Raw genomic sequence first — 13,526 nt, forward strand, 5'->3', positions numbered from 1 at the left:
GCCTGGACGATATGTACAGAATAGATGACAAGGGGAAAATCAGCAATGGGCCTAGTTTTAATCATTACAATGCTTAAATATATGACTCTCAGTGTCTCTAGCAATCTTAACTCAGAGAATGTAGTATCAACTTCTGACCACAAAGAAAATTATCTTGCTTTTGCTTCTTCTGATGCATCACTGTTTATTTGAAGATTTGGAAAAAGTAGCTGCACATAGTTGTATCTTGGATCTCTCCCAAGATTGCTAATGACTTTCTCCAAAATATATTTAAATTATTACAGATGCAGCTAATTGAGAATATTGCTTCTAGGAAGAAGATTCCGGAACTGTAACATTATGGTTTTTATCAGGGTGATTTGATGAAGTTTTGTTTTGTTTTGCTTCTATTTTTACTTCCTTTTGTTTTAGAGCTTTTCAGAAAAGAAGTCAGTGACAGCCAAAGATATTGGGGATTTGTTATGCTATTTTCATCAAATATACTCTACTGTTGTTTAAACAGCATAGACTGCATGTAGTTTCATTTAGTCTGAACTGATAGCAAAGTATATATTAAAATTCAACACTTTCCTACAAAATGTTGTTATTGTTGTGGACAGTCAAGTTGGATCCAATCCACAACTGACTCTCCAATCAATTTTCAGAGGCAGTTAATTGTATGGGAGGAGACTTCCCATCGTTCTCCTGCAGAGCATTTGATGGATTTGAATGACATGCCTTCAGTATTGCAGAGCAGCTTCTTGCCATTAGGCCACCAGAGCTCCTAGCGAATAGAATAAAAATTATTTCCATTCTATACTATCTATATATCTATACTTTGTATTCTCTAATTCCATGCATACATGTTACAACTCTTCAGTCATTAGGTGCCATTGTTATAAGTCGTAGTCAACTTGAAAGCACCTAAAAACGATGTTATGTTCTGTACAGATAACAGAAAAACAGAATAGAAACATTTTAGTAAAAACTGACACATAGCTGCCCTTCAGTGGATTTTCAGAAGTAGTAAATTCCATGGGAGGAGATTGCCCATCTTTCTCCGCATTGAGCAGCCGGAGGATTCAAATTGCATGCCTTTGGGGTGGCAGAGTTACTCCTTACCACTAAAACACCAGAACTCTCCAATAAAGACACTTCCTATTGTTACTGAGTATCTTTGAGTCAGGATCAACTCATAGCTGGCCCTCCAGGGATTTTCAGAGGCAGTAAATCATTCCGAAAGAGATTGCCCATCATTTTCCCACAGCTAGTGGATTTGAACTGCATGCCTTTGGGTTTGCAGTGCAGCTTCATATCACTAGACCACCAGAGCTCCCTTATAAGGTCACGAAAAAGTTTTTAAGTTGTTAAGTTTCACATTTTAATTGTATATTTTCCTAACTTTCCTTTTAAAATATTTTAAATGTCATAAAAGTTTTAGAGTTGTCGTTGTTATTAGATATCGTTAACTAATACTCATTGAGACTCTATGAATAACAACCTTACCCTATTCTGCACTGTGGTGCCATGAGCTTATTTTTTAAAATGGCTTTCCTATTCATAAGCTTTGACTTCACCTCATGACAGGGCAGAGAGGGAGAAGGGCCAGGGATTTGGAAGACTATGAAACACTAATGATAGGATTGGTCAGTTTTACCACCTTCCTAGGTTTAAGTTGAGCAAATTTCAAGCAAGAATGGATATCTCGTAATCACTAAGGAAGAGAAAGCAATGTGCATCCTTTGGGGATAAAGAGTCCTGTGTCAGTCAGATCTGGACCTACTCAAGAGCAGCAGCTGCAACAGAGAATCAAAGATGTACATAAGACAGAGCTAACTTGAGGGTGCTGCTCCACAGAACCAGAGCCAAGACTTTTCATTCAAGCTTACTGGAAGACTAAGACAAAGATACCATAATGGGCAAAAATAACAAAGCTTTGTGACACAGGTCTAAAGCCTCAAGGCTGGAAGCTGAAAGATCTGTTAAAATGCTTGAGAAGCTGTCTAAAGTGAGGAATTGAATTCTGTTAGGTGTACAAGCTGAAAAATACTGTGAGCAATCTTTATATTGATAAGTTTACAGCCTCAGAAATATAGTGACACAAATAATTTCTTAAATTGCGGGTATAGCACCAACTTTTACTAGGAAACGCTATTGAGGGACATCATGTGTGGAAAGGTGAAGCGTCAACAAAAACAAGGAAGACCATCAATGAGATGGACTGACACTGTGACTTTCAGAAGACAGGGGTGTCAAGAATGTCAAAGATTGTGAGGATGGCACAGAATAGGATAGGATTTAGATTTGTTGTCCATAGAGTTGCTATGAGTCATACTCAACTTGATGGCACCTAACAACAATAAAAAAGTACTGATTTTAGTAAAGGAGATCACAATCATTCACTAATTGTTCTAGAGTCAGAACCCACTGAATCTGTAAATTGCATGGGAAGAGATTGCCAGTTTCTCTCTCTCTGATATTCTGGTGAATTCGAAGTGCAATTTGTTTCAAAGAAAACAAAGCAAAGTATAAGAGATAGAGTTGGAGAACAAAAGAAAATGAAGAACTCATTCAGCATTTCTCAAGTTGGAAGTTGTTGTTGTTAAGTGCCATCGAGTTGAAGGCAACTCATAGCGACTCTATGAATGGAGGATCTAGACACTTGTATAACTTTCATCATCCCTTCTCCAGGTTCATAGAGCTTCGGGAGGCAAGCTATTTTCGGAAGTGGATGCCACTCCTGCTTCCAAACTTGTTTTAATCAGGGAGCTCCACCAAACACTGTTCACCATGGGTAACCATTATTGCATTTGACACATCAGTGTCACAGTGTTCAGCATCACAGCAATCACGAGTTGCCGCTGTACAGCAAGTGGACAGACCAGGGCTATATGACCTAGAAGAATATTTGACCTAAAACTATTAAAAACAGACCTGACGGCCACAGATTAAAGTAATCCACATTGGCTTGGTAGAATCACTAATAACCTCATTCCATAGTCTGTAACCCTAACCATACTTTGCCCCACCTGCCTGACCTTATACCATAAGAAGCCTTAGAAAGATGAGTGTGACAGAACACGAGAGAGTGAAGGATGCTAGAAATGATGCTAGACCAGAAGAAAAATTTAAAAAAAAAATCATAGGTGCAAGAGATTGCAAAGCAAAGTTGGTGAATAATCACCATAAGAAAAAAATAGGGAGATGACGTTTATAAATCAGTTGTTGAGCATTTGTGTTAGAAAAAAGCAGACAAAAATATCCATACTGAAATATTCCACAGAAAGATGGTCAATCTCCTCCCTTGAAATTTAGTTGCCTCTGAAAATCCACTGGAGGGTCAGCTATAGGTTGGTTCTGACTCTATGGCCTACAACAACAACCTCCCGAAAAATAATGCTGTGATTGACGGTGTATTATCCATATGTGTACAGGAAGACCTGTTAATATTATTATTATTCATAAGTATGCACCAACAGCTAATGCCAAACAGGAGGAAATTGAGGATTTTACCACCAACTTTTGCAGTCTAAAATTGACAGAATATACAATCAAGATGCATTTATAAGCACAAATACCTGGAATACAAAAATTGGGTGAAAAGAAGAAGGTCGGAAATTACGGACTCTGACAGAAATGAGATAGGAGATTGAATTCATACAATCAGGGATTTATTAATTGTAGATACCTTTTTTCAAAAACACAAAGTGACCATTGTTGTCATTGCTGTGTACTGTAGAGTCATAACTAATCCCTAGCTCATCTTCCAGTGGGTTTTCAAAGGCAATTAATTGCAAGGGAGGAGATTGCCCATCTTTCTCCTGCGGAGCAGCTGGTGGCCCTGAACTATGTGCTTTTGATATTGCAGTGCAGTTTCTTGCCTCTAGGCCATCAGTGACTACCCATATGAACTTGACAGAATACATAGGAATCAAGTTGACTACATCTGTGGGGAAAAAAAACCCACAAAACAAAAGCATTGAAGAAGCTCAATGTCCCCACTCAAAACCAGTCTGGGTGCTGATTGTGGAACAGATAGATCATCAATTACTCATGTGTAAGTTCCAAATGAAGCTGAGGAAAATCAAAGCAAGCCCATGAGAACCAAAGTACAACCTTGAGTCTATTCCTTTGGAATTTAAAAATCATCTCAGGAATAGGTTTGAGGCATTTAATACTAATGATTAAAGACCAGATGAGTTGTGGGATGATATCAAAGATATTATCCAGGAAGAACACTGAAGCTTATTGCAAAGAAAAGGGAGAAAGAAAAGATCAAAGTGGAGGTCAGAAGAGATGCTGAAAATTGCACTAGACCACCCAGAAGCCAAAACAAAGGAAAAAATTTGTGAAGTAACAGCTGAACAGAGATTTCAAAGAGTAGTACCAAAAGATGAAAAAAAATATACTAACCACTATTGCTGTTGTTGGGTACTGTTGAGTTGAATACCACTCATAGTGACCTTATAAACAACCAATTTGATCACTGTCCTATCCTATGCCATCCTCACAATCTCTGATACACTCACTCCTGTGACTACAGTCACTGTGTCAATTCATCTGGATAAGGGTTTTCCCTCTCTTTCACCACCCCTCGGCCTCCCCAAGCATGATGTCCCTCTCAAAGGAAGAACTTCTCTCAGCAACATGTTTAAAGTATGTGAGACAAAGTTTCATCATCTTTACCTCCAAGAAGCACTCTGGCTGTACCTTCTCCAACTTCTATCTGTTTGTTCTTTTGGCAGCCATGGAATCTTCAATACTGTTCTCCAGCACCACAGTTCAAAGGCATCAATTCTTCTTCTGTCATCCTTAGTCACTGACTAGATCTTAAATACCAAGTGTGATACTTACTAATAGAACATATACTTCATTCAGATATATATGTCAATTTTCATAATTTTTAATATATTTGTAACTTTCTAATACTATTAAAAACAAAATTATATGAATGCCTCAGGGAAATAGAAAATTCTTCAGAATGAAATGAAATAACTTAATCTCACCTACCTAACACCCACAGAAGATCTGAAGAATGTAAAACCAAGTGTTGGAGCACAGTCACATAGGTGCCTAGAAAGAGAGATTGAATTATCAGTGATCTCTCTCCCTCTCCTACTGCTCTACTATTCCTATTGCTTTAATGTCAACAAATAAAATAACAAACAAGTGTTGTTTTTCACAGAAGACATTGGTGCTTAGTCAAAATCACAAAATGCTTCAGAAAAACAAATCCAATTTTTTTTCCAATTCATTTCTTTTGCTCTACCATACCCTCCCTTATCATCCAAATGCTCAATTAATATTCAAGTTCAGTCCTACTAAACTAAGTCATATGTTAATTCAATTCTACCTGAATGGCTTTTACATAATCCCTAGACAGAGACCTTGTCATAATCTTTGCTCAGTACAATTCCTGGGACACTGCTGACATTCAGTTGATAGTGTATATTATAATTAATAGCATAATAAAAATAATGCACAATGAGAATACATGTCTCTTGCTGTTTGCAAAAATGCTGAGCTGAAACTAGGACAGAATTTCAAGGATAAATATTGTATAAAGCCGTTATTGTAGAATGAGTAGAAGGATCCAGGAGGGGTGGGAGAGGCTGGAAGCAGAGGGATGTGGATGTGAAGGGGGAAGGGGGCATTAATCATTGGGTTGTACAATTTGATGGGTGGGCAGGAGAGGGAAATCGAACGAATTATTTCACATTTGTTTTTATTTTGTAAATAAGCTAGTTGTTGTTGTTGTTGTTAAGTGCCATCGAGTCTTAGGCCACTCATAGTGACCCTATGAATGAAAGTCCTGGACACCTGTATAACTTTTGTCCTTTCTCCAGGTTCATAGGGTTTCCAGAGGAAAGCTATTATGGAAGTGAATGACACTACTGCTTCCAAGCTTGGTTTAATCAGGGAGCTCCACCAAACACTGTTCAACATGTCAACCATTATCACATTTGACACATCAGTGTCACAGTGTTCAGCTTCACAGCAACCACAAGTTACCTCTGTATAGCAAGTGAACATACCAGGGTTACACGACCTAGAAGAATGCTTCACCAAAAACAGTTGAAGGCAGACCTGAGGGCCATGGAGTAGAGTCACCCACCTTTGGCTTGGGAGCATGACTTTCTGTCTACTAGGCCAACTGCTCTCTCTCTCTCTATGCTGTTGTTATTGTTAAGGGCACCGAGTCGTAGGTGACTCATAGCCACCCCATGAACGGAAGTCCTGGAAACCACAAACTAGTAGAAAATAAACTCGTAGAAAAATTTAAAAAAAAATAACAAAACTAAAAAAGAACCCCCTCCCTCCAAAAAAAACTCTTACATTTTCTGCACTGCAATCTCAAAGGCACGTGGTTTGAATCTACCAGCTCTTCCGCAGGAGAAGGATGGGCAGTCTTTTCCTATGCAATTTACTGTCTCTGAAAACCTACTGGAGGGTCAATTATAGGTCGGTTCCAACTTGAGGGCATGTAGCAACAAAACAAAATTAATTATACCTTCAGCTCCTATTCCTTCTATAGGGATAAATTATAGCTTTAAATCAATTTAAAAATTTAAAAATCCTGCCTTCCAAGTCATAGGCATCCTGTACACAGAGTGATTAAAGCATTCTTATACATATATACATATATACATATATACATATATACATATATACATATATACATATATACATATATACATATATACATATATACATATATACATATATACATATATACATATATACATATATACATATATACATATATACATATATATAGTTGTTGTTAATTGCCTTCAAGTCAAGCACGACTCATAGTGACCCTATTAACAAAAGGCCTGAAGCTTCTCTACTACTATCGAGATATAGAGATAGAGATGAGAGAAAGAGAGAGAGAGATCTCACACACCAAGTGGTCCTCAGGAAATAGAAACAGTCTGCTTCCATAAATGTTTTGGTTTTATAACCCCTGTGGAGCAGTCCTGCTCTATTCCATTGAGTCATTATGAGTTGAACTCGAGTTCAAGGCAACAAAGTTAACAGATGGTATAAAGGAATAATAAACATTCCTACAAGGTAAAAAGTTGTTTTAGAGTTTGGAGGTTTCTGATTTTTTTGTCTGTTTGGTTGTTATAGTTGTTGTTAGGTGCCATCAAGGTGACCATGTAGATAACAGATCTGAACCTGTGCTATCATCATCTCTGATATACTTGAACTAATAAAAACACCATATTAATCCAACTTATGGAGGATCTTCATCTTCTTCGCTGGCCATCAACTTTTCCAAGAATGATGTCTTTTTCTAAAGACGGTTGTGTGCTGTCTAGCAAGAACAGACTCATAGCTGATTCTCCAGGGTATTTTTAGAGGAAGAGATTGCCCATCCTTTTCCCTTAGAGCAGCTGATGGATTCGAACTGCATGACTTTAGGGTTGTAATGTAGTTTCTTACCACTAGGCTACCAGCACTCCTTTCCAAGGTCTAACCTCTCCTAACAACGTATGTAAGGTGAAGTTTCACCAACATTGCCTGTAAGAAACACCAGCTGCACTTTCTCTAAGATATAGTTGTTTGTTCTTTTCCAGTCCATGCTTAGTGGTAAGGAGTTACACTTCCAACCCTACGGCACATGATTCAAATCTACCAGCTGCTCCCAGGGAGAAAGATAGGCAATCTCTTCCTGTGCAATTTACTGCCTTTAAAAACCTGCTTGAGTGTAAACTATGAATCCGTTTTGACTCAATGGTTGTTGTTGTTAGGTGCCATCCAGTAGAGTACAACTCATAGCGACCCTATGAACAAAAGATCTGAACGCTGTTCTACTCTGACTCATCCTCACACTTCCTGACACACAAGAGCCCGTTGCAACAGTCAACATGTCAATACACCAGGTCGGGGTTCTTCCTCCCCTTCACTGACCCTCCACCTTTCCCAGCATCATGTCCCTCTCCAAGGAATGCTCTTCCTTGCTACATGCCCAAAGTAGGTGAGGTAACGCCTCATCATCCTTGCCTCCAAAGAGCACCCCAGCTGCACCCATCTTCAGGACATATCTGTTTTTTCTTTTGGTTGTCTATCTATGGGATGTTCAGGGCTCCTACACCACAGCTCAAAGGCGTCAATTATTTTTCTGTCATCCTTTTCCTTGTCCAGCTCTTAGAGCAAGTGATCAGAAAGACGATAGCCTAAATCAGATACACATTAGAGCCAAAGAGGAAGAAACTGAGACTTTTTACAAAATCTTACAGTCCAAAATTAACCAAACATGCAATCAAGATGTGTTAACGGTAATTGGTGACTGCATTAAAAATTGGAAACAGTGAAGAAGGAACAGTAATTGGAAAATACTGGCTTGGTGATAGAAATGAAGCTAGAAATAGAATGATTGAATTTGGTAATTACAATAATTTATTCATTGCAATTACTTTTTTTTAAAAGACATAAATGATGAGTTTACACATGCCTATCACCTAATGGCATGCATAGGAATCAGATTGAATACATTTGTGGAAGAAATTGTTGGAGAAGTTCAATATTGGCAGACAGAACTAGGCTAGGTGCGCACTGTGGGTTAGACCATCAATTACTCTACATAAGTTCAAATTGAGGCAAAAAAAATTAAAATAAGTCCACAGGAACCAATATATGCACTTGAACCAAATCCATCTAAATTTCAAGATAATCTTAGAAATAGGCTTGAGGCATTCAACACCAGCGATAGAAGACAAGATGAGTTGTGAGATGATAGCAAGGATATCATCCATGAAGAAAGCAGAAAAGCCATTACAAAAACAGAAGAGAAAGAAATAAAATGGAAATGGATGTCAGAAGGGACTCTAAAAATTACACTGGAGCGTCGAGAAGCCCAAACAAAAGGAAAATCTGCCAAAGTAAAATAATTGAACAGAAAATTTCAAAGGGCACCTCAAATGGATAAAGCAAAGTATTTAATATAATGAGCTGGATTGGAGATTAAAAAAGAAAGGACTGTCTGTATTTATCAAGCTGAGAGAACTTAAAACAAATTTAAGCTTCAATTTGCAATATTGAAAGATGCTATGGGCAATATATTGAAAGACTGAGAAAGCATCAAAAGAATACTAAGGGAATACACAGAATCACTGTACCAAAAAGAACTGATTGACACTGAAAAATTTCAGGAAGTACCACATAAGCCAATGGTAGTGAAAGAAGACTCCGTGTGCTTAGTAACAATTGTTTGGTTAGGTTTTGTTTTGTTGCACGTATTAAACTTTGACAGGAAAAGGAAAATGCAGAGCCTATATTTTATAAAAATAAATATGAAAAAGCCCCAGAATAAAGGATGATTTCCACCAAATCCTAGTTAGATTGTCAAGGTATTTTCACAATCCCTCTTTGGTGGTTCAAGCTGTGTTCTCCCAAATAATAGTATCAGCATCACCTGAGAAGTCAATAAAGATGCAAATTTATATGCTAAGCCCAAACTTATAATGAGAGCAAGCAATCTGCATTTTAATATGCTCTGTAGGTCTCTGTGAGTATGGTAGTATAATAAAGTTCAAGTGGTTTCTTATCAGTTGCTCACTCTTTTTCATATCTATTTCTCCAAATAACTCAAAACTAAGCAGTTTAAGTCTCTTATGAGGGCGCTCTGATGATGGTAAGAAGCTGTGCTGCAATTTTGAAGACACGCAGTGAAAATTTCAAATCCATAAGCTGCTCCAAGGGAGAATGGGCAATCTCCTCCCTTGTGATTAATTGCCTCTGAAAACCCACTGGAGTGTCAGCTATAAGCCAGTTCTGACTTGGCAGTACTCAACAAGTTTCTTATGTAGGTATTAAAAATATCTCAGTGTCTCTTCATACTGCATTATGTTTTAAGTAATTATTTCCATTGGTGGAGCCTTAACAGTTGAGGTTGTGGTGTTTGGTGTCCCAAAAAGCAGGCTAATACTAAGTCCCATGAGATTATATAAGTCTCTAGTAGAACTATATTCTTTAATATAGATTGAAGATCAACATCAAGAAGACAAAGATTCTCATCACTAGGCCAGTTGACAGTACCAAGACAGATGGTAAAGAGACTGAGATTGTTAACAGTTTCAACTTGCTTGGTTCCACAATCAACACTATTGGTACCATTTGTCAGGAAATAAAAAGATGAATTGCACTGTGAAAGTCTGCAGTCAGGGACCTCTTCAGAGGTCTTCTCTTTTACATGCTATGCATCAGAGAATTGGACAATGATTAAGGATGACAAAAGAAGAATATGACTTTGAGTTGTAGTCCTGGAAAACAGTATTGAACATATCATGGGCCACAAAGAGAACAAAGAGGTCTGTCTTAGAAAGGTTGAAATAAAGTATCTCCATGGAGGAAAGGGTTTTGAAGTTCTGTCTCACATACTTCGGGCATGTGACGAGAAAGAACCTGTTCTTGGACAAGGACATCATTCTTGGAATGGTGGAGGATAAGAGAGGAAGACCCCAGTTGAGATGGATTGACACAGTTACTGGGATAATGGGGACAAGTGTGTCAGAGGTAGTGAGACTGGCTCAGGATAGGGCAGGCTTCAGAAGTATTATACATAGGGGCTCCATGTGTTGCAGGGGACTCTATGTCCCATAACCACTACAACAGAATGGGGCTTGTATCCCACCCTAATCCTCTCTCCTTAATACAATAAATTTTATTGTGTTGTTAGATGCCATCAATAAAGTATGACACATAGTGACGTCATGAACAGATCTGAAACCTTTCCTGTCCATTGCCATCCCCACATTTGTTCTAATGAACACATTAGAGTTCATTGTGGCAATCACTGAATGCAGTAAATACTTCAGTACAAAATAAACAGTTCATCATTGGCTAGGAAAAACATTTTGAATGATAAACCTTGTACCACAGATGCAAGATTTTGATTTATTGTCCACAGAGTGGCTATGAGTCATAGTCAATTCAATGGCACCTAACAGCAGTGACATCATATATGTGAATATATACTTATATGCACATATAATTATATATTAATCAGTCAAAATATAAACATATTTATATTCGTGTATATATGCACTGCCCACCCTCCTTCCCTCCCCAATTCACTCTTCTCCTTGAAAAGTAAAAGAAAAACTCTTTCATTGTTATGCAATTCCTCCCCCCCCCCCCCCCCAGTCCACTCTACTGTGCAGCATTCATTCTGGACTCTTCTTGTCATGACAATAATACCCAATCATATATCCCTTTTAAACAGTTCTCTCCCTCATCTATTTCTTGCTCAGCATATAGAGTGAACAGCTACAGAGAAAGAATACAATCCCTATGCACACTTTATTTTAAACCAGTTGTTTTCCTTTGTTCTGTTAGTATAACTGCTTATTAGCACAATTAAGTGTTCAGGGATTCTTACTCTGGAAAAATTCTGTATTTGTTCCCATTTTTTGTTTAAAAGGTGATCCAATAGAATGTAGAAATTATCAAGCAATATCAGGAATATCCCATACAAGTAAAATATTATAGAAAATTAATCAAAAGCACTTGAAACAGTACATTGACAGGGAACTACCAGAAATTAAAGCTGAATTCAGAAGAAGTTGTGCCATAATGGGTATCATTACTGATATCCGTACTTGGCTGAAACCAGAATATACTAGAAAGATGTTCATTTTTGTTTTAACTACACAAAGGGATTTCAACTTGAGGGTCATAACAAATTACTGCTATCATCGAGAAGAAACCCTTTGATATGAATAGTTAAAATTCTTTTAAATAATTATATGACTTGATGAAATACTCTTATCCCATAAGCAAACAAGTGAAAAACTTACACATGAATGAATTTCAAGGGCATTGTTGCCATTGCTGTTGTGTATTGTTGAGTCAGATTTGACCACAGTTGACCCAACAGCAGGTTTTTAGAAGCAGTTAAGGTTAAACACAGAGGAGATTGCCCATCTTTCTCCTATGGAGAAGGTGGTGGGTTTGAACTCATAACTTTGGGTTGCCAGCACAATTTATCACCAGTTTCCCACCCCCTATTAATAAAATAAAAGAAACAGTTCCGCTCATTCACTCTCTGTGGTTTTTTGTTTTTGTGTTTTGTTTTTTTATCAAACTCTTTATGACACAACTTATGATGTGGAAGAGGAAAGAGAAGAAGGGGAAAAACTCAACTAGTATATTTGGTTCTCATAAATAACTTCCTAGGAAGGTTGACAGGTGATTATGTGTCAGCTCTAACTCATAATAGTCCTCTGTAGACCAATCAAAACCTTACCCAATCCTGTGCCATCCTCCTAATCTCTGTGGTATTTATTCTATTGTTGTTGCTACTGTCAATCCATCTCAATAAGGCTCTTTCTTTCTTTTGCTGACCCTCTAATTTCCCCAGCATGATGTCCTTCCAGGGATAAGCCCCACCTGTTAAGATGCTTACAGTATGTAAGACAAAACCTCACCATTCTGAGGAGGGCTTTGACTATGCTTTTTCATAGTCTGGTATATTTGTTCTTTTAGTGATTCTCAGTAATAGTCATTCTTTTTGCCAACACCGTAATTCAAAGGCATCAATTCTTTCATTATCCTTATCTGGTGACCACTTTTCATATGCATAAGAAGTAATTGAAAATAATCATGTCACAATATTTAATATTTAAACTGATACCTTGCTTTTTACCATTAAAAAATTCCTTGAAAGCAGATTTTTCTAATGTAATACTTTGATTTCTTGACTGCTGTGCTACTTCCATAATACTTAATTACAGATAAAGTAAAAGGAAATAATTAACTTAAATATTTTCACAGTTACTATATCAGAAAGAACTGGCTGACACAGAAGAGTTCCATGAAATAACTTATGATCAAGATACAATGGTGCTAAAGGAGGAAGTTTAAGTTGTTCTGAAGGGACTAGCAAACAATAGGATCCCAGGAACTGATGGAATACCAAATTGATGTATTTTAGCAAAAAGATGAAACCTTGAATGTGCTCCCCTGTCTGTGCCAAGAAATCTTGAGGAAAACTACATGACCAACTCACTATAAGAGGTATATTTTTATTCCATTTCATAAAAACAGGTGATCCAAAAGAGTGTTGAAATTATCAAATAATATCACTAATATAACATGCAAGCGAAATCTTGCTAAAGATAACCAAAAAGTGAATGGAGCAATCTATCAACTGAGAACCGCCAGATGTACAGACTGGGATTAGGAGAGGCACAGAGTAAGAGAAGAAGACTCAGGAGGAGATGGATTGACATAGTAACTAAAATAATAGGGGTAGGTGTGTCAGAGACAATGATACTGGCTCAGGATAGTGCAGAGTTCAGAGCTATCGTACATAGTGTTGCTGTGAGTTGCAGGCGATTCGACTGCACACAACAACAACAACCACCATAATGTTGCTGATTAATTGTTTTCTGTAACCCATACTTAAATCTATGAGAACTTTTTTTCCTTTCTTCATTTTGGGGGTTGTTTGTTTGTTTATTTGTTTTGTTGTTGTTGTTATGTGCCATCGAGTCGTTTCTGACTCATAGCGACCCTATGCACAACAGCTCTAAACCCTG

The sequence above is a fragment of the Elephantulus edwardii genome, unplaced genomic scaffold, assembly GCF_000299155.1.
Source record: "Elephantulus edwardii isolate Elephantulus edwardi_28Jun2011 unplaced genomic scaffold, EleEdw1.0 scaffold00122, whole genome shotgun sequence".
Lineage (NCBI taxonomy): Eukaryota > Metazoa > Chordata > Mammalia > Macroscelidea > Macroscelididae > Elephantulus > Elephantulus edwardii.